At 46.0% G+C, this 23,273-nt stretch overlaps 1 protein-coding gene across 1 annotated transcript in view; it reads left to right on the forward strand.

The window, feature by feature from the left end:
- Window positions 1-23,273, forward strand: part of fgb (fibrinogen beta chain) — a 285,364-nt gene that overhangs the window by 74,654 nt on the left and 187,437 nt on the right. The window lies entirely within an intron of this gene.

Genomic DNA, 23,273 nt, shown 5'->3' on the forward strand with positions numbered 1-23,273 from the left:
TTTGAGGTTGATGGTCATAAGTTCAGACCCCGGGGATTTCAGCACATAATCTAGATGCTATGTTCTGGATGATACCTTAAACTGATGTTTTCTCTGTTCCCGGAAGTGGATGTAAAAGATCCTATGACACTATTTGAAGAAGGGCAGAGAAGGTGCCCTGGCCAACATTTGTCCCTTAGCTAACAACACTATAACAGATTATCTGGTCATTTATCTTATTGATGCTTGTGGGACCTTGTTTTGCTTAAGTTGGTAGCTGTGTTTCCCTATATTACAACAGTGACTATGCTTCAAATGTACATCATTGTCTATGAAGTGCTTTAGGAATTCCCTTCCTTGTCACATACCATCCTGACTTGGAACTATATTGCCATTCCTACACTGTCCTTGGGTCAAAAACCTGCAACTTCCTCCATAACAGCACTGTGGTTGTACCTATACTACATAGATGGTCAAGAAAATTAGAGATAATTAGAAAAAATAAATAAATGGTGACCTTAATTGTCATTGATGCTCACATACCATGAATGAATAAACAAAATACTTGCAACTGGGAAATGGAGACAGATTTTATGTTCCCGCTGTCATCAATGGCATTTATAATGGTCCTCCGCATTTCACAGTCCCGTCCCCGCCGAAACAGGGCCGTAAAATTCTGCCCAGTGTGTTTAAACGGGGTACAGAGCTATGGTTTCTCGATTCACTTGTATCTGAACCAGAAAAGCAAGCCATAAAAATTTGCCTAGCAATTGGGAATGAAGGCCTACGTAGGCTGAACATGTCAGGATTAACAGCAGAAGAGCTAAAGGATCCCCAGAACATATGGACAACATTGGAAGACTAGTTCAGAATCAAGTTAAACCTCTGTATTCATCAACCAGAGTTCATGCCATTGCAACAACAAGCTACAGAATCCATAGACCACTTCGTCAATGCAGAGAAAAGGGTACATACTGTGATTTTACAGATGCCGAGCTGGCAGACAGAGTTGTTGAGTTGGTGATCACATCCACTTCCATGGAAGAATTCCAGAAAGATCTGCTAGACAAGCCCAAAACATAGAGCATTGAAGGGCTATTTAAGGATAGACATAAATATGAAGCGATCCTTGCAGGTCAATAAAGTTTACAGGTCCCAAGTACAAGCTCAATTGTTACTATGGCAACCAAACCCAGTAAGCCATGTGGAAAGTATGGCCTTCTGCATACACCAAGGGAATGCCTAGCTTTCCATCAATACTCCAGGGCATGTGGCAGAAAGGGCCATTGGAAGTGACTGTGCACTAGAACAATGACTGATGCAGCTGTAAAGAGCCATACACTGATCCAAACAGACCGCACACAATGGGTACCTAAAAGCAATAAGAAGGACCATCCGATATCTGTACGAAAACATATACATGAGAAGATTGACAAACCAGAAAGTGACGATAATGTGCACAACGAGATGAAGAGCGGTTAACGTAGGTTTCACACCATCAATCTCATGGAAAATATAAATATCCTCACACCATCCGAGGTGTTTGCCAAGGTTGAAATGATTTATCCCAAGAAAGTTGGGAACTACTCATTATTGGGCAAGACTGACACGGGGCAAGTGCAAACATACTACCCCTGCGAATTCTAAAAGACATGTATCCACAGATATGGAGGGCCATGGCAAAGCCTACTGCTGTGAAACTTTCAGCGTACAACGGTTCACTAATTCCATGCACAGGTTCCATAGTCCTGGAGTGCAAGCACAATGAGTCCTCCTGGGTGCTGCAGATGTTCTAGATCACGGGCCAGAATTTTACGGCCCGTGGGTGTGCACACGCCCAACCCAAATGGACGTGAAATAGCACAAGATGATGTCGGGCGAGTGTCCCAACGCCACTGCACACTCGTGTGATATTTTTCTCGGTGTGCGCACTTCCGACAACCGTGTGCGCCCGCCGACAATTAAGTGGGCAATTTAGCCCATTAGTAATGCAATCAACAGTGATTCTACGTGGCCTGTCCACATTTACGGTTGGCGGACAGGCCATTCGCCCAGTCGGCATTCACATTTTTGCTCAAACCTCGATCCAGGACGGGATGAAACCTCCTTTGGGAAATAAAATAAAAAGAGATATCTGGGTACTGTTCTTTTATGAGGTGTGCTTTCAGGTGCTTGATTGTGCTGCATGGACTTTTTTACAGTATTTTTCATGTCCTTTAGCCTGTGGGGGTCTGCAGCTCCCTGGGGCAGCTGCCTACCTTCAGGGAGCTCTCCCGAAGCGCTCACCCACACCTTCGGTTACGTTGGCGCCCGCCCTCTTCACACCCCTACCCCGGCAGCGCTGAGCATTTCAGGGCACGTTTCACGCTGGCTGGCCGTTAATTAGCCAACCAGTGCAAAATTGCAGTCGGGGCCCAATCGCAGTCGGTGGCCCATTTCCTGTCCGCTCCCAGGCCTATTGATCGCGTGGGCCCGACAATCAAAAAATTCAGGCCATGGAGACTAAAGACCCAGCGATTGCAGGCTAACCAACATGCCGTGGCTTCACACTAATGATCATTGACGGAATTAGTCAGACATTACAATCAACTTCAGAAACTAACCCTATCACCTCTGTTCATGACCTAACATCAAAATATCTAGAGTGTTTCAACAAAATTGGTAATTTCAAGGGAGCTGCAACTTTATACTTGCAGGAGCATGCAAGTCCGTCAACTGATCTGGTACACTTTGTGTAATACAAATACCAGCAGCTACAGGGAGAAAGGCAAAATATTCTACATTACAGAAACTTTGGAAGACTATCATTGAAGGATGGCCTGATGCAATTCAGCATGTGCAGGAACATGTGAGACCATTGTCGCCTTACCAGGACAAGTTAGGCATCTCCCAGGAAGTCGTTTTTAAAAGCAGGCAGGTCAGCATACCAGAATCTCTGCAACCTGATATTATTCAGCAACTTCATCACTTACACATGGCAGAGATCAGACTAGAAGACTTACAAGACAGACAGTCTATTGGCCAGGTATGGACAATGACATTGAAGTCATCATCACAAAGTGCGAGGCATGTCAAGAGCATGTGCCAAGTCAGCACAAAGAACCACTGATCCCATGCGAAGTTTCTAACCAGCCTTGGTCCAAAATCACATCCATCCTCTTTCATGTCCATACCATTGACTTCATCGTCATTGTCGACTACTTTACCAAGTACCCCTTTATTAGACAATTGTACAATATGTCAGACACAATTGTTGCAGACACTCTTAGTGCTATTTTCAGTTTATTTGGCGTGCCCAGAGAGCTCATTACAGATAATGGTCCACAAGTTATTGGTAAGCCATTTCAGGATATGTGTGAGAAATGGAACATCAATCACATTACTTTTCTCCTCATTGCCCTCAATCTAACGGTCTAGCTGAATAAATGACTGGCATGGTGAAATCTCTAATTCTCAAATATAGACAGACCAGGCAAGATCTACACATTGCAATGTTATATCTGAGCATGACACCTTTAAGTGCAACTATTCCATCACTGGCAGAGCTCATATTTGGCAGAACAGAGCGTACCAATTTACCTACTCTTACCAATTCTACGCTCTCAGAAACTAGAGAGCACTTTTAAAACTGCAAGAGAAGATGACCAATGTGAATGATAAAAATACGGGTCCAGAATTGCCAAGTTTAGAATTGGGACAACAAGTTTCCTTCCAGGGTCCCACAGAAGGTACGTGGCAACCCACCGAGGTGATAGGGATTTGTTTGGAACCAAGGTCCTATGAAGTCATTCCAAACAAAGGTACAATGGTGAGATGTAACTGAGGGAAAATCAGATACATTCCAGATCCCCATCCACTATACAGTCTTTTTACATTGAGGACAAGGTCCCAATTCCAACCAGGAACAATACCCAAGATGACAATCCCACAGATCACTGTAAGCAATTAAAGAAGCCTCCAGGCAAGGTTACTATTACAAGATCTGGACATACCACCAGATTACTTTACGCTTTAGAGACTCACAGATTCATCAGTTCTATACACTAAAGTAATGGTAACTAAACCTGAACATGTATTGTAAATAGTTATAGTTTGGAAGGGAGAAAGTATCTTTAAAAAGAAAGGGGGATGTTGTCATATGCCGTTAAGGGATTGCATCATGACATCACTAGAAGGAAGTGTGCCATGCAAACCAGTTTTAGTTTCACTTTTGCTTTTGAACAAAGCACAACACAGACAGCTTTGCAGCTGATGTGCCTTCAAAATTTATACCTCTGTATAAATGTCCCCATGTGCTTAGTCTCAATAAATGAACCCACAACGTGTTTACACAATCCCTTATGAGTGCTGCTTTTATATTATTATAAAAACATAACATCTACTGGGGTACAGCAGTCATCAATTCCAGTAACTGCTCTGCCACCAGAGCAAACGCCCTATATGGGAACACAGCTCCTCATTTATTCATGCAAACCAGTGCTAATACTCTGAACCGACTGCTTCAAGGCTATTGAGTGAGCCTTCAACCTTATGCAGGGCATCATGAAGCTCTTGCAGGCACTCCAAATGATGCTGCATGTGTTCCTCCATGAGATTGGCCATTCACTCATGCTTGGAGGTCATGCCTTCGAGCTCCTGAGACAAGGTAGAGCTCACTGCGATGAACACCTCCACTTGAATTACTTGGAACTACATCACCATTCCTTCACTGTCGCTGGGACAAAATCCTGGAACTTCCTCCCTAACAGCACTGTGAGCATACCTGCATCACATGGACTGCAGCGGTTTGAGAAGGCAGCTCACCACCGCCTTCTCAAGGGTAATTAAGGAAGGGAAATAAATGCTGGCCTAGCCAGTGACGCTCACACCCTGTGAAAGAATAAAGAAAATGGCCCTACCTCAGTGCCTAGTGGAGCATCATTGTGACTTTCCTCCTTCCTCTAAGGGGGACTGTGCACAGATGTCTCTGACTCTGACGCCTCCTGCACTCTGGTGCGGTGCCCTTTGTCAGAGGAAACTCCCAAGCCTGGTTGTGAAGAGGACACTGAGACTAGAAAGCTCTGGTGGAGACTGTTTATTGCTCACCACAGAGCTTAATTTTCCACTCTAACACAATCTCCCCAGTGCTGGGGAAGGACATTGAATTTGGGACATTATCCCTCCTGAGTTATTTTTAAAAGCCTGCGAGATTAATTTGGGGCTATGAATATACTATACTTCAAGAAACCAAGGATCAACAGAAATGTCCAGTGGCAACAACTGGAGAGGGAAGAGATACTTTGTATATCTAAGAAAGAACTGCTGTTGCCAGGCTAAAGAAACTTGCTGATTGGTTAAAAACACCTAGCCTAAGAGAAGTATTCTTTGGACATCTTAGTCTTTAAAACTCTCAGTCAGTGAGTGAGAGAGCATGTGGGATGTATCTTAGAAACAGGCTGCAAGGAAAAGACCCATTCTTTCCCTTCCTCTGCCCCACCTTTTTGTTAAACTTTCCTCGGAAATGTCTCATCAGGATAACTCATCTGTTTTATTTTGAAAGTCTACAAAGTTGTGATAAGTAAGAGTCATCAAGAGCAGTTTCCGAACAAATCCATCTGAAAGAATTTCCAGACTATTGTGACCAAAATTCTATTAGATCAACTGCATCAAGATCTCTTCAAATTCTATCCTTTTAAAGAAACGTTCCCATCCTCCAACCTTTGCAGGAGACAGTGTTTGTTTTGTCCTGTTGTGTGTGTGTGTGTGTGTGAGTGCATGGGTCTTCGCATATCTTTTTTTTTAACAATGGGGAAAATAGTTACACTTCTAAACTACAACTTGTATGTTAACCAGTTTATTCATTTGTTTTTTAAAAGTAGTTTGTTTTATAATAAATCATTTTTTTTGTGTTTACTGAAAGAAGCCTCATTAGAGTCTTTTTATGTTGGGAATCACTGTATCAAAGGTAAACAATTGGCTAGTTTTGTGGGTGAATTAAACATTTAAACTATTGATACTGTTATGATCCCCAGCTGAGGTTACCACTGGACAAGCCTGATCCCAGGGTTGAATCCAGCTTGATAGATCCTAACTTTTATTTGTTTGTTTTAGATACATGGAGAGGGGCTATTGAACAGAGTCACCAAAGTCAGCTAATGAACTTTTAACAAAAGCATAGAACATTTATTAAACAAGAAAAGATGAACTATATTACAACACTCCTTCACCCACATCTGTATCTTTACAGATATATACAGATTTGTAAGGATAACACAAGTTACAAAACCTATCTTATACTTAAATGTTCACAGTAAGTACACAGTCCTCGTAAACCTATGGCACCCTGTGGTCAGACACACCACACTCTGAAACCAAGTGACAGATTACACCTCAAACAGATTCTATGGATTTCTCCTCAACTCCCCCCAGACACTTATGAGCCAACCAGTCTCACTAAACTCGGTCTTTCACATGAGGGTTTCCAAACTTCACTCTCCAAAAACTTGCTTTTGAATCTTCTCCCAAACCGACACTTTCTCTCAGGTGCCTTCCACAAGGGTTCAGCTCCAGGGTTTCAAACTCTCCTTCTGATGTTCCTCTCCCCTGGGTCACCACAGACATTCAAGCTGTCTTCCATGCACTCTCTCTCACTGACTCAGCTGTCAACAGTACTCCACTGCTTCACATGCCCATAGCAAAGAGTTACAGAACTTCAGCCATCTGTTTAGACCCGTTGGCTTCTCACAAGCCTTTATCTCTTTAAGATTGATGCTTGGAGCCTTTCTCTGCTCCCCACTCTTAACGTCACTTAACAGGACCTTTTCCAGGTTCCTGTCCTTCCTTTGACTAGAAGGTTTGCTTGTGACTTTCTCCTGTTCCACTCCCCTGGATTTTGGGGACTTTCTCCTTTACCTTGGGACTTGCTATCTATCCCTTTTGCTCCAGTCTCTCCCTGGCTGCTGCTTTCAAAACCAGCTGAACTCAAACAGCTTCCAAAACAAACTTATTTCTAGATTCTTCTGTGTGTGTGTCTGTGGGAGGGACCTGCCTCTCTAGATGCCTGTTGCTAGGCAACAGCCCAGTTCCTCGACTCTTGTTTGCTTAACTTAGCTGCAACAGTCATAAAACTCTCATTAGAAATGCAGGCACCTGAAACTAAAACTCTATTTGACCTTTCTTAACACACAGACACAGAAATACAAATCAAACTTAAAACGTTAAAGCTAAAACTCATTCCTAACACCCACAATTACAATTATAACTTACTTAAACTATCTCTATGTCCTAACATTATGACCTGTGGAGAAGTGGGATTAGAATTAACTGCACACTCCTCCCATCTCAGTCCGTAACAACACATCTGAGTATAATTTACCAATCAATACCCAAACCCTGTTCATCTTATTACTTTAAACTACTGGGTGTTTAACATCTATCAAACAGTGCCTATTGGATACAAACACCCTGCACCAAGTGCCACAGACTCATCTTCCATGCTACATCCCTTCACATCTGTGTTGGTGGAGTGGGCCGGCCAGATGTGACAATGTGTCTCTTCCCTCCTCTGATGCCCGAGGGATGAAGTGACCCGGGACATGGGTGAGAGGTGCTGGGAACTGTGTGAGGCACAAAAGGAAGTAATTACAGTTAGCCTTTCACATTCTGAAAGCACACTCAGATACATACCATTGTCTTTAACCATAACTGTGGTGCTCTTATCATGAAACCCAACCTTTGCACTCACCAGGTTTGAATTCACCAAGGCTCCTTAGACAGCACCTTCCAAACCCATGACCACTACCATCTAGAAGGACAAGGGCAGCAGATAGATGGGAACACCACCACCTGGAAGTTCTCCTCCAATTCACTCACCATCTTGACTTGGAAATATATCACCGTTCCTTCACTGTTGCTGAGTCAAAATCCTGGAACTCCCTTCCTAACAGCACTGTGGGTATACCTACACCACATAGTCTGCAGTGGTTTAAGAAGACAGCTCACCACCACTTTCTCAAGGGCAACTAGGGATAGGCAATAAATGCTGGTCCAGCCAGCAATACCTACATCCCGTGAATGAATAAAAAAAAATGCACACTTGTCTTCTCTCTGTAGCCTCTCAAAGTGGCTTTGAGACATTTAAACTTACCAGAATACAGCAGCTAATGCTGTGAAAAGGGGATTTGGCTTGTCTTCCCACAACACTCCTACACTATAGGGAAAGGACTCCAGGAGCAGGTATGCTCACATTTCTGAGGTGTCCCAGTTCGGAAGTCCGGGTGAGAAATGTGGATCTCCGGTGCAAGGTAAGCAAACAGGAGTGGAGTGGCAATCCGGCGCTGATTACCTCTCCTCGGGAGATTCAGCCCAAGGTTTCAAAGTTTAGCATTATCAATAGATGCTTCCAGTAAATTCACAGCAAACACAGCCCATAGTTAATCTCTCAAAGAGACCACAGCAAGGATCTTGGAAAAAGTACATTTTTGTTGGTGCAACTTAGAAAAGTACTGACCTCCACCTTGCTGAGGCTGAGCGCCAACTCTCAGACACTTCTCCCTACCTCCCCTGGATCATCCTCCGCCATTTCCATCAACTGACCAAGGATCATGACCCCACCTCCGAACATCAAGCCATTGTTTCCAAGATTGTTACTGACCTCATCTCCTCTGGAGATCTTCCCTGCACAGCATACAACCTCATAGTGTCCCAACCCCACACAACCCGCATCTGCCTCTTTCACAAAATCCAGAAACAGGGCTGTCCTGGTAGACCCACCGTGTCAGTCTGTTCCCACTGAACTCATTTCTTCCTGTCTTGACTCCATTTTCTTTCCCCTTGCCCAGTCTCTTCCCACCTACATTCATGATTCCTCTGATGCTTTACGTCATATCAACAATTTCCAGTTACCTGGCCCTAACCGCCTCCTCTTCACCATGGGTGTCCAATCCCTCTACACCTCCATCCCCCACCAGGATAGTTTGAGGGCTCACTGCTTCTTCCTTGAACAGAGGCCTGAACAATCCCCATCCACCACCACTCTCCTCCATCTGGCTGAACTTGTTCTCTCACTGAACAATTTGTCCTTCAACTTGTCTCACTTCCTCCAAATAAAAGGTGTGGCTATGGGTACCCACATGGATCTCAGTTATGCCAGCCTTTTTGTGGGGTATGTGGAACATTCCTTGTTCCAGTCCTACCCAGGCCCCCTCCCACAGCTCCTCTTCCAGTATATTGATGATTGTATAGGTGCCACTTCATGCTCTTGTCTGGACCTAGAAAAAAATTATCGATTTTGCTTCCAGTTTCTACCTGTCTATCACCTTTGCATATTCCACCTCTGACACCTCCCTTCCCTTCCTTGACCTCTGTCTCCATTTCTGGTGATAGGCTGTCTATCAATATTCATTACAAGCTCACCAACTCCCACAGCTACCTCGACTACAGCTCCTCACACCCTGCTTCCTGTAAGGGCCCCATCCCATTCTCCCAGTTTCTCCATCTCCATTGCATCTGTTCTGATGATGCTATCTTCCAAAATGCCATTTCTGACATGTCTTCCTTCTTCCTTAACTGAGGTTTCCAACCCACTGTGGGTCACAGGGCCCTCAGTCGTGTCTAACCCATCTCCTGCACCTCTGCCCTCAAATCTTCCCTTCCCTGCAAGAACAATGATAGGGGCCCCCTTTTCCTCACTTTTCACCCCACCAGCCTTCGCATTCAAAGGATCACCCTCTGCCATTTCCACCAACTCCAGCATGATGCCACCACCGAACACACCTTTCTTTCACACCCACCGTTAGCATTCTATAGGGATCATTCCCTCCCTGACACCCTGGCCCACTCCTCCATTGCCCCTTATCCTTCATCCCCTCCCCATGACATCTTCCCATGCAATCACAGAAGGTGTAACACCTGCCCCTTTACCTCTTCCCTCCTCACCGTCCAAGCCCCCAAACACTCCTTCCAGGTTTGGTTAAGAGTTTTGGGTACGTTGGGTAAGAGTAATCATTGTATGATAAGTTTTAGATTAGCAATAGAGAAGACTAAGGAACAAATTAATGTAGAACTTCTGAACTGCAAGAGGGCTAACTTCAATGGGATGAGAAGGGATCTTGCCAGGGTAAAATGACACCAAACATTGACTGGGTCGCTCACTTAAAATAGAGATGTGGCAAAACATTTTTCTCTCAGAGGGTTGTGAGTCTTTAAACTTTCTTCCTGAAAATACATGGAAGCAGAGTCTTTGAATATTTTTAAGGCAGAGGTGGATAGATTTTTGGTAAGCAAGGGGGTGATAGGTTATCGTGGGTAGGTGGGTTGAAGATTTGAGGTTACTATCAGATCAGCCCTAATCATATTGAATGGCGGAGCAGGCTCGAGGGGCCGAGTGGCCTACTCCTGCTCCTTGTTCATATGTTTGTATGTAACACTGTAACACTGTAACCAAACAATGGAGTCCTTTAAGGAGGTGTTTCAGCTAAAGGCTAGGTATATTCCAACAAGGGCAAAAGATAAGGGAACCAAAGCCAGGGTTTATTAGATGACAAGGGAGATAGAGAATATGATGAAACAATAAAAGAGGGCGTATGATGCATTTCAGGTGAATTCTTCAAGTAAGAATCAGGCCAATTAGTTAAATAAAAACACAATAAAGATGGCAGGGCAGGTGATGTGTTGCACCTGTAGCATGTGGGGTCAGGTGGACACCAGTGTGAGCCACAGAAACCATATCTGCAGTAAGTGTCCACAGCTCGAGGACCTTCAGCTCCGGGTTGATGAGCTGGAGTCTGAGTTTTGGACACTGTAATACATCAGGGAGAGGGAAAGTTACCTGGACACATTGTTCCAGGAGGCTAGGCATTTCAGATTTGGTTCATGGTCATATACAGGAAGGTGTGACTGTGTGTGAGGCAGGCAGGGGATCCAGACGTTAGCATTGGAGGAGCCTCAGGCCCTGCAATTGCCCAACTTCCAGCAGTTTGAGGTTCTTTTAGCTTGTGTGGATGAGAGCAGGACTGCAGGGAGGATTAGCAAACTGATCATTGCAGAAAACCATTGAACTGGAAGAGTTAAAAGGAATGTAGTTGTAGTAGGGCACAGTATTGTTAGCGGGGATAGATACTGTTCTCTGCAGCTGAGAGCGTTAGTCCCAAAGGCTGCGTTGCCTGCCTGGTGCCACTGTTGACAACATCTCCTTCAAGCTAGAGAGGAACTTGTAGCAGGAGGGGAAGGATCCAGTTGTCACAGTCCACATGGGTACCAACAACATAGGTAGGACGAAGAAAGAGGTTCTGCTGATGGAGTATGAGCAGCTAGGGGCTAAATTGAAAAGTAGAACCAAAAAGGTAATAATGTCTGGAATATGACCTGAGAGATGAGCAAATTGGTACAGCCAAATAACATCAAAGAGTTTAATATGTGGCTCAACTATTGGTGTGGGAGAAATGGGTTTCAACTCATGGGGCGCTGGCATGGGGGGGAAAGTGGGAGCTGTACTGTTGGGATGGTCTTCACCTGAACTACACTGGTTCCAGTGTACTAGCAAGTCATATTACCAGGACCATGGAGAGGGATGTGACGGGAGATTTAGAAAGTTAAAGAGGAAGGATAAGGCAATAGTGAAGGGTGGCAACATGGGTAATGGTAATCATAGTGTGGCAGGAAGAGACAGAGTGCGCAAACCTAAGATTGCACCATCAGATAAGGTCAGCATTTGCAAGAATGATAGAGGGACAGATTAAAAGGCTCTGTATCTGAATGTACACAGCATTTAGAAGTAAATGGATGAATTGATAGCAGAAATAGAAATAAATATGTATGACCTGAGTCATGGTTGCAAGGTGAACAAGGGACTTAAATGTTCAAGAGTGTTTGACATTTTGGAAGAACAGGAATCTAAGAAAAGGTGGAGGGTAACTCTGTTAATTAAGGATAAAATTAGTACACTAGTGAGAGATGATCCTTAGTTCAGAAGAGGGAGATGTCAAATCAGTTTGGGTAGAGATAAGAAATAGTAAAGGTAAGACATCGCTTGTGGGAGTAGTTTATGTGCCCCTTAACAGTAGCTACACTGTGGGACAGAGTATACAGGAAGAAATAATGGGGGCTTGTAAGAAAGGTAGTACAATAATCATGGGTGATTTTAATCTTCATATAGATTGGACAGATCTATTTGGCAAAGGGAACCTAGAAGATAAGTTCATAGGGTGTATTTGGGGCAATTTCTCAGAGCAGTACATCCTAGTGCCAACCAGGGAACAGGTTATTCTAGGCCTGGTAATGTACAATGTGACAGAATTAATGATAACAAATGAACCTGTAGGCGACAGTAATTATAGCACAATAGAATTTCACATCCAATTTTAGAGTGTGAAGTGTGGGTCTGAGACTAGTGTCTTAAGCTTAAATAAAGGCAATTACCAGGGTATGAAGAAAGAGTTGGTTAAAATGAACCTGGAAAATTAAAAGGAGGACAGTAGAGAAGCAGTGGTAGACATTTAAGGAGATATTCCATAACACTCAACAAAGATATATTCCATTAAGAAAGAAAGGCTATATGAGAAGGATGCACCATCCATGGCTAACTAAGAAAGTTCAGGATAGTATTAAGTTGAAATAAAAAGCATGTAAGACTACGAAGATTAGTGGTAGGTCAGGAGATTGGACCAATTTTAGAAACCAACAAAGAATGTCTAAAAAGAAATAAAGAGGGAGAAATTATAGTATCAGAGAAAGCTAGTTAGAATGATAAAAATAAATAGTTTCTACAAGTATTTAAAAAGGAAAAGAGTAGCTAAAGTGAGTAGTGGTCCTTTAGAGGATGAGATTGGGGAATTGATATTGGAAAACAAGGAGATGGTGGAAGCGTTAAACAGGTATTTGGCATCTGTCTCCACTGTAAAAAACGCAAAAAAATTTCCAAGAAGAGTTGAAAATCAAGAGGTAAAAGGGACGAAGGAGCTTAATCACAATCACCAAGGAAAAGGTACTGGGAAAACTATTGGACTTAAGGGCTGACGAGTCCCCTCAACATGATGGCTTTCACACTAGAACTTAAAAGGAATGGCTGCAGAGATATTAGATGCACTGGTTGTGATCTTCCAAAATTCATTAGATTCTGGTAAGGTCCCAGCAGATTGGAAAATCTCAAATATGATGCCTCAATTTAAAAAAGAAGGGAGACAAAAAGCAGGAAACTGTAGGCCAGTTAGTTTAACATCTGTCATAGGAAAATGCTAGGATCCATTATTAAGAACGTAATAGCAAGACATTTATAAAATCATAACACAATCAGGCAGGGCCAAGATGGTTTGGTGAAAGGGAAATCGGACTTGACTAATTTATTAGAGTTTTTAAGGAACTAACAAGCAAGATGGATAAAGGGGAATCATCGTTTGTTGGACTTGGATTTCCAAAAGGAATTCAATAAGGTGCCACATCAAACATTACTAAGAAAATAACCAGTGGAGTGCCATGGGGATCAGTGTTGGATCCTCAACTATTTACAATCTATATCAGTGACTTGGATGAAGGGACTCAATGTATGACAGCTAAATTTGCTGATGACACAAAAATAGATAGATAAGTAAGTTGTCAAGAAGATGTAAAGAGTGGAATTCTCCCATCCCATCCATGGTGGGTTTCATGGCGGATGAGAGCGGAGAATCCAGCGGGAGGCAAAAAATTGGACACCTGCTGTCGTAAAAACATGTCGCTATTCTCCCGATGATGTTTTCATGGTGGGTCAGCTATCCCGCCGACTAGTGGCACGAGCGCCATTTGCATTCATTAGCACATCATGAATGCTCATTAAAACAGCTGCTAACTAGAATCTTATTGCGTCTTCCAATCTTCCGTCACACCAGCGGGAAATTACGTCAGTGTCAAACCCGTTTGAAAAGGGTGGCGTGCACAAGTTGGGCCTCAGTTAGCTGGTAACTTCAAGGTGAGTGGAACGTAGCTGCCATAACCCAGCACCGGTCTTGTTGCGATGAACACCACTCTGTTGGGGCTGTAGGGTCGGACTGCTCCTTCTCTTTGCTTTCATTGTCCTGAAGGACACCCACTGTGCTGTGGTACTCATGCAGGTCTCCACTTTCAGAGACTAGCACTTCAACCGGGGGTGGGCTGTGAGGGAAGGGTTGGGCTGATAAACACGGAGGCGGGGTGTTAATGGGGAAGGAAGGCTGTGGAATGGCAATCGGGGGAAGGGCAAACACAAGGGGGGCAACGGGGAGGGAAGGCTGTGGAATGGCGGTCAGGGGGAAGGGCAAACATGAGGGAGGCCTTTCTGGGGTCACCCTCTAAACTCTTGTTGCTGCCAGAGTGAGCAGGATTCTGCTGAGAAAGAAAGGAGGAAAACCTCCTTCCGATGAAAGCCACTTAAAGCCAATGGCTTCATTAACACTCTTAAAGGGCTACTCAGAACTCATTGGCTACACATCACAGTCACTGCATCTCAAGTGAAACACATAGGAGTGTAGGATTTGGGAATGCAGGCAATAGTGAAGGAGACACAGCTGTATCATATATGGCATTCCATTAATGAAGGCCTGTCACCTGTTTACCAGATGTGACACTCCTCATGGAGCAAAGGGCATCCACTCATTGACCATAAGCAACCGATTGGTCATTAATATGCCACATCAGAGATTAGAGCACAGAGTTAGGGTGGGTCACTCATCTCACTGAAACTTTAGCATCCCACACAGGGCTCAAGATGTTACATATCTGTGGTGTACCTTGGTCATCTCAATGCATGTGCTAGTGTCTCAGGGACAAAGCGGCATTGGCCACCAGGCAAGTACAGCAGGAAAATCTATGGTCCCTTATAGTCTCTAAATGTGTCACCCACTGAGCATCACTTTCTCGCCCCTTGAATCATTAATGTCTTTGGTATAGAATTAATGTTCCAGGCAACTTTTTTTGGTGGAGGCATCGAACTTTATTTACAAGACAGCAGCAGCAGCTACATGTGTGCATCTAACTCTATAACTAAAAAATAACTCCCTCCTCAAGGTTCTCCATATTGCCAACTCATTGGCTTACACAGATCATGTGATCTTGCAACACAGGATTATTCTTAAAGTTACAGTCATATGTTTATCCAAACCAAAATTACTACATTCCTCCGCCTTTAACTTTTCTGTACATTTTGTATTTGCAAGGATATTTATCTCATGACATTATAATGTTTACACAGGTCATGAAACTACAAGTTCAGTCTTTCAGGTGGTTTCCTGATCCATGTGGAACGATGTAGCTCCACAACTTCTGATTCTTTGACAGGAACCACATGCTCTGGAATCGCATTAATATCAGGTACCTCATTAGGTGCAGGCAGTTCAGTGTTGTCCACTCCGATGGAGACATTGGGCATGTCTGTCCTTAGTTGAGCAACTTCAACAGGAACCACTGGTTCAGAAATGGTTACAGGTGGAACATCATTTTCTTGGGGTACCTCCCTTTTTCTTCAATGATCCACATGCTTACGGGTGATCCGGCCCTCCACTTTCACGTGGTACGACAATGTCCGGTCACAGAGCTTACTTTACCAGGTAACCACTTTGGTCCTCCACTGAAATTCCTTACATATACTGATTCTCCAACAGTAAATTGTCGCTCACAACTATGCAAATCATGAGTCGCTTTTTGTTTCCCTTGACTTTTCTCCACCTTCCCCTCCAAATTGGGAATTATCAGGCTTAGACTTGTTCAAAGACGGTGCCTCATCAGTAATTCTGCAGGTGTTGCTCCTTTTGTAGTGGGGGGGTTGTTTCTGTAGTGAAATAGAAATGAGCAAGTCTAGTTTCCACCGATTCACCTGTTAACTTTTTCATTCCCGCCTTAAAAGTTTGTACTGCTCCTTCCGCCAGTCCGTTAGATGATGAATGGTACAGTGCATTCTTCACATGGTTGATACCATTCAGGCTGACAAATCTTTGAAACTCAGCGCTAGTAAACGCATTACGATTATCTGAGGTGATTACCTCTGGCAATCCATAGATAGTAAAGCTTTGGTGTAGTTTTTCTATAGTAGCACCTCGCATTGGCAATTTAACCTCATAAATGTCTAACCACTTGGAATGGGCATCTACAATCAGTAGAAACATGGTTCCAAGGAAAGGACAAACGTAATCTATGTGCAATCTCACCCAGGGTCTGCCAGGCCACTCCCATGTGTGTAATGGGGCTGCCACCGGCAACTTTTATAGCTGTTGGCATTGCACACAGTGTTTTATCACCTTCTCAATTTCGCCGTCCTTCTCCGGCCACCAAAGATAACTTTGTGCTATCATCTTCATGTGGAGATTTCCCGATGGGCACGGTGTAAATCTACTAAGGGTGGTTCCCTTCCTTGTGAAGAGGCTACTATCCCTGCACCCCATAATAGATTTACATCTTGACTGCTCATTTCATGTCTTCGGTTGAAAAATACCTTCAATTCATCAGACATTGGTTCCTGGGACCATCCATGTAACTCTTGGTCTCTCACTCAAGACAGGACTGGATCATGATTTGTCCAGTTTCTTATCTGCCTGGCACAGACTGGTGAAGAATCCAGGAAATTCATCACTAATACGAGCTCTTGGGGAATTGGGACGTGGTCATTGTTCTCTTGCAAAGGAAGGTGACTTAGGGCATTGACATTGGTGATATGAATCCCTGATCTATGTACAAAGATGTATTCATATGCTGCTAAAATTAGGGCCTATCTCTGTATTCATGCAGAGGCTATGGGAGGTATAGCCTTTTCCTTGCTAAACAGACCCAAAAGTGGTTTGTGGCCTGATACTATCGTGAAATGTCGCCCATGCACATATTGGTGGAATTTTTTTACACCAAAATAATCGACAGACCTTCCTTTTTGACCTGAAACTATTCTTTATCAGCTGTGGTAAGTGTCCTGGATACAAAGCCTATCGCCCTCTCTGTACCGTTGTCCATCTTGTGAGTTCGTACCAATCCCACTACATAGAGCGACGTATCGCAGGTTAGCACCATATCCTTTGTGGGGTCATAATGCACTAACAAATTTGAAGGGTGCAAGAGCTGTTTTACTTTCATGAAGGCTTCTCCTTGGGGTGACTTCCAAACCCAACGCTGGTTATTATTTAGCAGTGAATGTAGAGGGGCTAGAACTGTTGATTAATTTGGTAGAAATCAGGCATAATAATTTACCATTCCTAAAAAATGATTTAAGTTCAGAGATGTTCTTAGGTGCAGGTGCCTGTCTGATTGCTTTAACCTTCTCTTTAACAGGATGCAACCCTTGGGCATCTACCCGGTGGCCCAAATAAATTACTTCATTTGCCTGAAAAGTGCATTTTTCCTTCTTCAGATGCACTCCTGCTTCTAAAAATAATTTCAGGACTTCCTCTAGGTTAGTCAAGTGTTCCTTTTCTGTGAATCCAGTTATTAGTACATTGTTCAGGTAGACCACAACTTGAGGTAGTCCTTATAGTAAGCTCTCCGTCGTCCTTTGAAGAATGGCACAGGCCGAGGAAACACCAAAGGGCAGGCGTGTATATTGATATAACCCTTTGTGGATGTTTATGGTCACAAATTCTCAGGAGGCATCATCCAGCTCCAGCTGCTGATGTGCGTGACTCATGTCAAGCTTTGTATACGTTGTCCCTCTTGCTAGTTTGGCATGGAGGTCTTCAATCTTGGGAATAGGGTACCTGTCCAGTTTGGCTGCTTTGTTGACTGTTAGTTTATAGTCCCCACGGATCCGGACGGTCTGGTCTGGTTTAAGGACAGGGACTATGGGTGCTGCCCACTCTGAGAACTGAACCGCTGAACCCAGCATCTCTAGCTGGTTCAACTCAACGTCAACCTTCTCTCTCAGGACGTATGGCATTGGTCTTGCTTTCAGGAAACGAGGAGTTGCTCCTGGGTCCATGTAAATCTTGGCCTTTAGGCCTTGGATTTTTCCCAGTTCATCCTTGAAGACGGTATCATTTATGTTAGCAGCTCTGGCAGTCTCCCTGCTCACAACTGGAAGATTTCAGACCAGTTTAATTTAATCTCTTTCAGCCAATCACGACCCAGAAGGCTTGGTCTTCTACCTTCTAATACCATCATTGGTAGCTGTGCTGTTTGGTGCCTATAATAAACAGGTACTCTGGCGATATCTTTTACCTGGATTTCTTCACCTGTGTACATTTTCAACTTGGCAAACACTTGTTTCAAATTTAATTGTTGAGCACCTTTATTTAAATATCTGAAAATATGTTCTCCTATTACAGTGGTAGAAGCACTTGCGTCTACTTCTATTTTTAAGGGTTTACCATTCACTTGCAATGTGACAGTAATTGGCGCTGTCTCCCCAACTTTCATATTGAATAATGAATAAATGTCAGAATTGGTTGTTTCTGGCTCTTCCACACTATATACTTCATTGGACTTCGATTGTTGCCTGGAAGCCTGTGTAAATTTTGCTTTATAATGTTACAATATGTGTCCATTTTGTGACAAAAATAACACTCCACCTTTTTAAATTGCCAATTGTTAGGGGTATGATTGTTTCCATGTTGCTTTCGAATTTGCTGCTAAGCTGTTTCCTCTAAATTTTTGATTAGCAGGAGCTGTTTCACACTTCATGGTGGAGTCCCAGCTTTTCAGGCCACTTTTGGCTGACATTTCCTGCCCATATAGGAGAATGGCTCCACTTTGCGCACCTTGAATCGCTTGTGAATCCCTTACAGCGCTTTCCATCGCAAGCGCTATTTCTAACTCTTTCTTAAAATCGAGATCCACATCAGCCAGCAATCTTCGCTGAATAGCATCCTCCTGCACGCCACAAACGATCCCTGAGCATTTCATTCAGGGGCCAGAATTTTCCCATTGGCGTGCGGGGTGGGGGGCAGGCCCTGCACACCCTTGCGTAAAATGACATGCGGTGACGTTGGTTGAGCGCCCCAACATCACTGCTGCCATCGCGATATTTGGGGAGGCGTGTGCGCATTAAGTTTGGATGCATGCCTGCCATCAATTAATGGGCCAGTTGAGGCCCTTGAGGCAGCAATTGGTCTCGATTTTTCATGGCCCATGCCGTCTTCAGGATGGCGCATGGGCGCAACGGGCAGGCGGGTAGGAGACATTTGTATAAACTTCATCCACGGGTGGGATAAGAGGGGGGATAGGATCATGAATGTGATGTTTGAGGAATTTAAGTGCAAAAGTAACTTTTACTTACCTGAGTGAGGAGGAAGACTCGAAAACTCATACCAGCTGCTAGAACAGGAGTAAAAGCCTTGGTCAGGACTCAACAGTAGAAATCATTTCTGGGGCCTGCAGCTTTCAGGAAGCCTTCTCTTAACCTGGGAATGGGAGTTGAGCTCTCCATTGAAGGCACCTCCTCTGAGGAGGAAGGGAGGGCCAGAAGGGGGAGGAGGCAAAGAGTCCACATTCAGCCCCCAGGGGAGCCACCTTTGGGAGGAAAGGTGCAGGCACAAGGGGCGCAGGGCCAATAGGTAGTCCAAGGCGGAAGGGGCCACAGAAGATGCCACTATTCAGCTGCCAGGGTATACAGGCGGCGAAGCAGCTACCTCAACATGTCAGAGGTGCGGTGCCAAAGGAGGCTCCAAAGGGAGACAGTCAACTATATCTGTCAGATGATAGGCCCTGAGATCTCCGCAAACTGTGTGGGTGGACACCCCATGCCCATGGTGCTAAAGGTCACAGCTGCCCTCAACTTCTATGCCTCCGGCACTTTCCAGGGGTCGGTGGGTGATCTTTGCAGAGTCTCCCAGTCAGCTGTCCACACTTGCATCAAGCTGGTGACAGATGCTCTGTTCAGGCGTGCATTGACTTTCATCCACTACCGCTGGGATGATGTCAGTCAGACACAGCAAACCAGAGGCTTCACGGCCATTGCTGGCTTCCCCCGCATCCAGGGTGCAATAGACTGTACACATGTGGCCATCAAGGCGCCAGCAGGTGAGGCCGGTGCCTTTGTCAACAGGAAGGGCTTCCACTCCATGAACGTGCAGATAGTGTGTGATCACAGGATGCAGATTCTGCAAATCTGTGCAAGGTACCCAGGCAGCTCCCACGACGCCTACATCCTCAGACACACCCAGGTACCGGGGCTCTTCAGTGCTCCAGCCCGGCTGGACGGTTGGCTGCTGGGTGACGAGGGCTATCCCCTCAAAAGGTGGCTCATGACGCCTCTCTGCCATCCAAGAACAGAGGCCGAGCAGCGGTACAATAGGAGCCACGCCTCCACAAGGGCTGTGATACAGAGAACCATCTGTCTTCTCAAGATGCACTTCTGATGCCTGGACCGCTCAGGGGGCACACTCCAATACCCCCCAGATCATGTGTCAGTGATAGTGGTTGCATGCTGCGCTTTCCACAATCTGGCGCTGGAAAGGGGGGATGCAGTGGACCAGGAAGATGTAGACACAGTTGCTCCAGATGCACACGATGAGTCCAGCAGTGAGTCCGAGGATGAGCACACACAGGAGAACGCTGAGGGGATAGACGCTGACTCGGGCATACTCCCGAGGCAGGGACACCCGGGAGGCTTTAATCCAAAGAACCTTCAGCTAGCCCACCACAGATGGATCTTCAACACACGCCAGGCTGCAGGCCCCACACTCGATACCTGAGTGCAAAATCAGCTTGGATAATAACATTAACTAAGGCCCTTGTCAATAAAGCTCAATGTCAAACAACTCACTCATAACATCATGGGTTCCCGTCTACCTGCAAAAGTAAGGAATCACCCTGAGGCATGGCAACATGTCAAAATTTATTGAGTAAACAAAAGTAAATTCATAAAGTAAAACAAAAATGCTGTTGGACATCTTTGACTAGGTACTATAGGCCAACATAAAAGCACCAGTGAGAAACCCATGGTGTGCCTAAGTGCCTTAAATTTACGCTTACGAGTGCTACGTCTAGATGCTGTCCCATCGCTGGCACTGGCACCTGAGACAGCCTGCTCACTGTGCTGTCCTGTTGGCCTCGATGACCTTGGCCGCCCTCCTCTAGCCCGTGGAGCATTTGATGGCCCCGCCTGGGATGGAGCGGCCAGTTCCACAGCTGGCATCTCCCCAGTCGCTGCAGCCTCATCGGATCCCACGGTCACTGACAGAGAGGCAGATGAACTGCTGCCCTCATCTGGAGTGCCCTGAAAAGAGCCCGCAGAGATGACAGGCAGCTGCTGCGCCAACGTGAGGTCGCTTCGGACCTCCCTGCTCTCCGTAGATGGATGGGCACCAAGCTGGCATACTTGGCTAGGATACCAGCTGTGGTCAATGCCACTGTGAGGGCTCGCTGGTCAGAGCGCATCCCCAGGAGGACCCAATTGTTCTCCTGGGGGAGCCTCTCCATGAGAGTTGCCACCCTCTCCATGGAGGAAGCATGGCGCTCAGCCATGAGGTTCATTGCATTGGTGATGATCCATGTAGACTCCTCCAGCTTGGGCAGCATGCCACGCATTGCCTCATGTATCTCCGCCAGATCCTCCCACATATGTTGCTGCACCTCCAGTGTTCGCTGCCTCACAGACGACTCCAGAGGCAAATCATCAGCCACCAACCGAGCAAGTGCCTGGTCCCCAGCAGTCCTCCGACTGCCGGCACCCTGAGCACTCTCTGTCTCTGCCCGCACCTCAAGCGAGTGCGAAGTGCCCTCACAGCCATGCCCCAGGACACTAGCTGAAGATCTAATTCCCACCAAAGTGCTAGTATCTGTGCTGGTGTCTGCCTGGCAGAAATGGTGCGACGCTGGAGAATGCATTTGTTCGGGAACTTCAGGGGTAAGAGGTGGGCCCTCTGACTCCTCCTGTCCCTGCTCCAGTGATGCTGAAAGGATGAAAAAGGACATTTGATTAATTACAGTGCAGACAATGTCACCTTGCATCCCTGTCCCCCGGATCATAACACGCTCATCCTTCCATAATCAATGGTCAACCCATGCAGCTGCTAACTTCAATCACGGTGCATTCAGCAGTGCCATGGCTGCTGGGACACACATGGTGACCTGGCTGCTCACCAAACATACCTCCCTGTGGCACCCCAGCCTCACCACCACCGGTGGACCTGGGGGCATGGCTCCTCTCAAGGTCCATGGCCTGCTGCTCGAAATCCGTAAGAATGGCCAACTGGGCCTGCCCTCCACCAGTCCGCATTCCTCCCAACGCATTGTGCAGAGTCTTTTCCTGAAAAAGAGAGAGGAGCATTGATTAGTCCAGCCTGTACCTGGGTTCCCATCGCATCCCTGCCAACCCTGCCAGAGTGGGACATTGCAGGACTCCTATTCTTTGTTATCCCACAGCTGCCACATACTCACCCAAACAAGCCAGGGCTGACACCCCCCAACCATTGCCCAAATGCTGCCTCCTTCACATGTGGCAGCACAAGGTGCCACTTTGCTAAGCGAGGAAGCACAAGCACGTGGAGCTCAAACACCAGGAGATGGATTGGTGCCCTGCCGACTGGAAGCTCCCCTCCCAGCATGTTAGCAGCCTGACTTCAACATGCTTCCCAGTTCCAGCACTCTGCCTAGGTGCAGACCCTTGACTCTCACCCCCATTCTATACACTGGGTGTCAGTGTCACACATGCTGCGGATGCAGAACACATCCTAGCTCAACCCTCTCAGGGTGAACTGGGCATGGGCAATATCTGCTGGCCCACCCAGCGAGGGATACATGCCGTGAGGGATTCAATGTACTCAGTGTTGGCTGGGGTGTTTGGGGTGGGGCTGTGGTTTGGGGGAAAGGGTGACGGCTGCATTAAGTGACTTGAGGCAACATGGTACACACCCCTCCCGAGCGCAGGAGATCATTGAACTTTTTGCGGCACTGGAGCTATGTGCACCGCACCACATCATGGGAGCTCATACTCTCAGCCACCTCCTCCCATGAATGTTTGGTCAGGTGGGTAGGCCTCCGCCTCCCATCCCTCAGAAGAAGGACATCCCGCTGCGCTGCCACCTCCTCCAGGAGGGCAGCTAGGCACTCGTCTGAAAAACGAGGAGCATACTTCCCTGCTGGCCTACTCTCCAGCCTGGCCTGCCCCGATGGCCTACCCTCCGGACATGCATCACCAGCATTGCCCCTCTGCAGAGCCCTTCACCCAGCCATTGCAAGCAGCCATTCCAAGGCTGCCAAGCCTTCCTTTATACAGGCTGCCGGGTCGCCATTGGACCTAGCGGGCTGAGTGCACCCTCCTCTGCCTGCCCACTCCCGCTATGCATGGGAGTCGGGAAGTACGCTGGGCAGGCTTTAATTGGCCTGCCCGCATGAAATGGCGACGTGGACCCAATCACGGGCGGCGCCTGTTCCTGACCGGCCCGCCCGAC

This window comes from Cetorhinus maximus, chromosome 1 (assembly GCF_964194155.1).
Source record: "Cetorhinus maximus chromosome 1, sCetMax3.hap1.1, whole genome shotgun sequence".
Taxonomy (NCBI): Eukaryota; Metazoa; Chordata; class Chondrichthyes; order Lamniformes; family Cetorhinidae; genus Cetorhinus; species Cetorhinus maximus.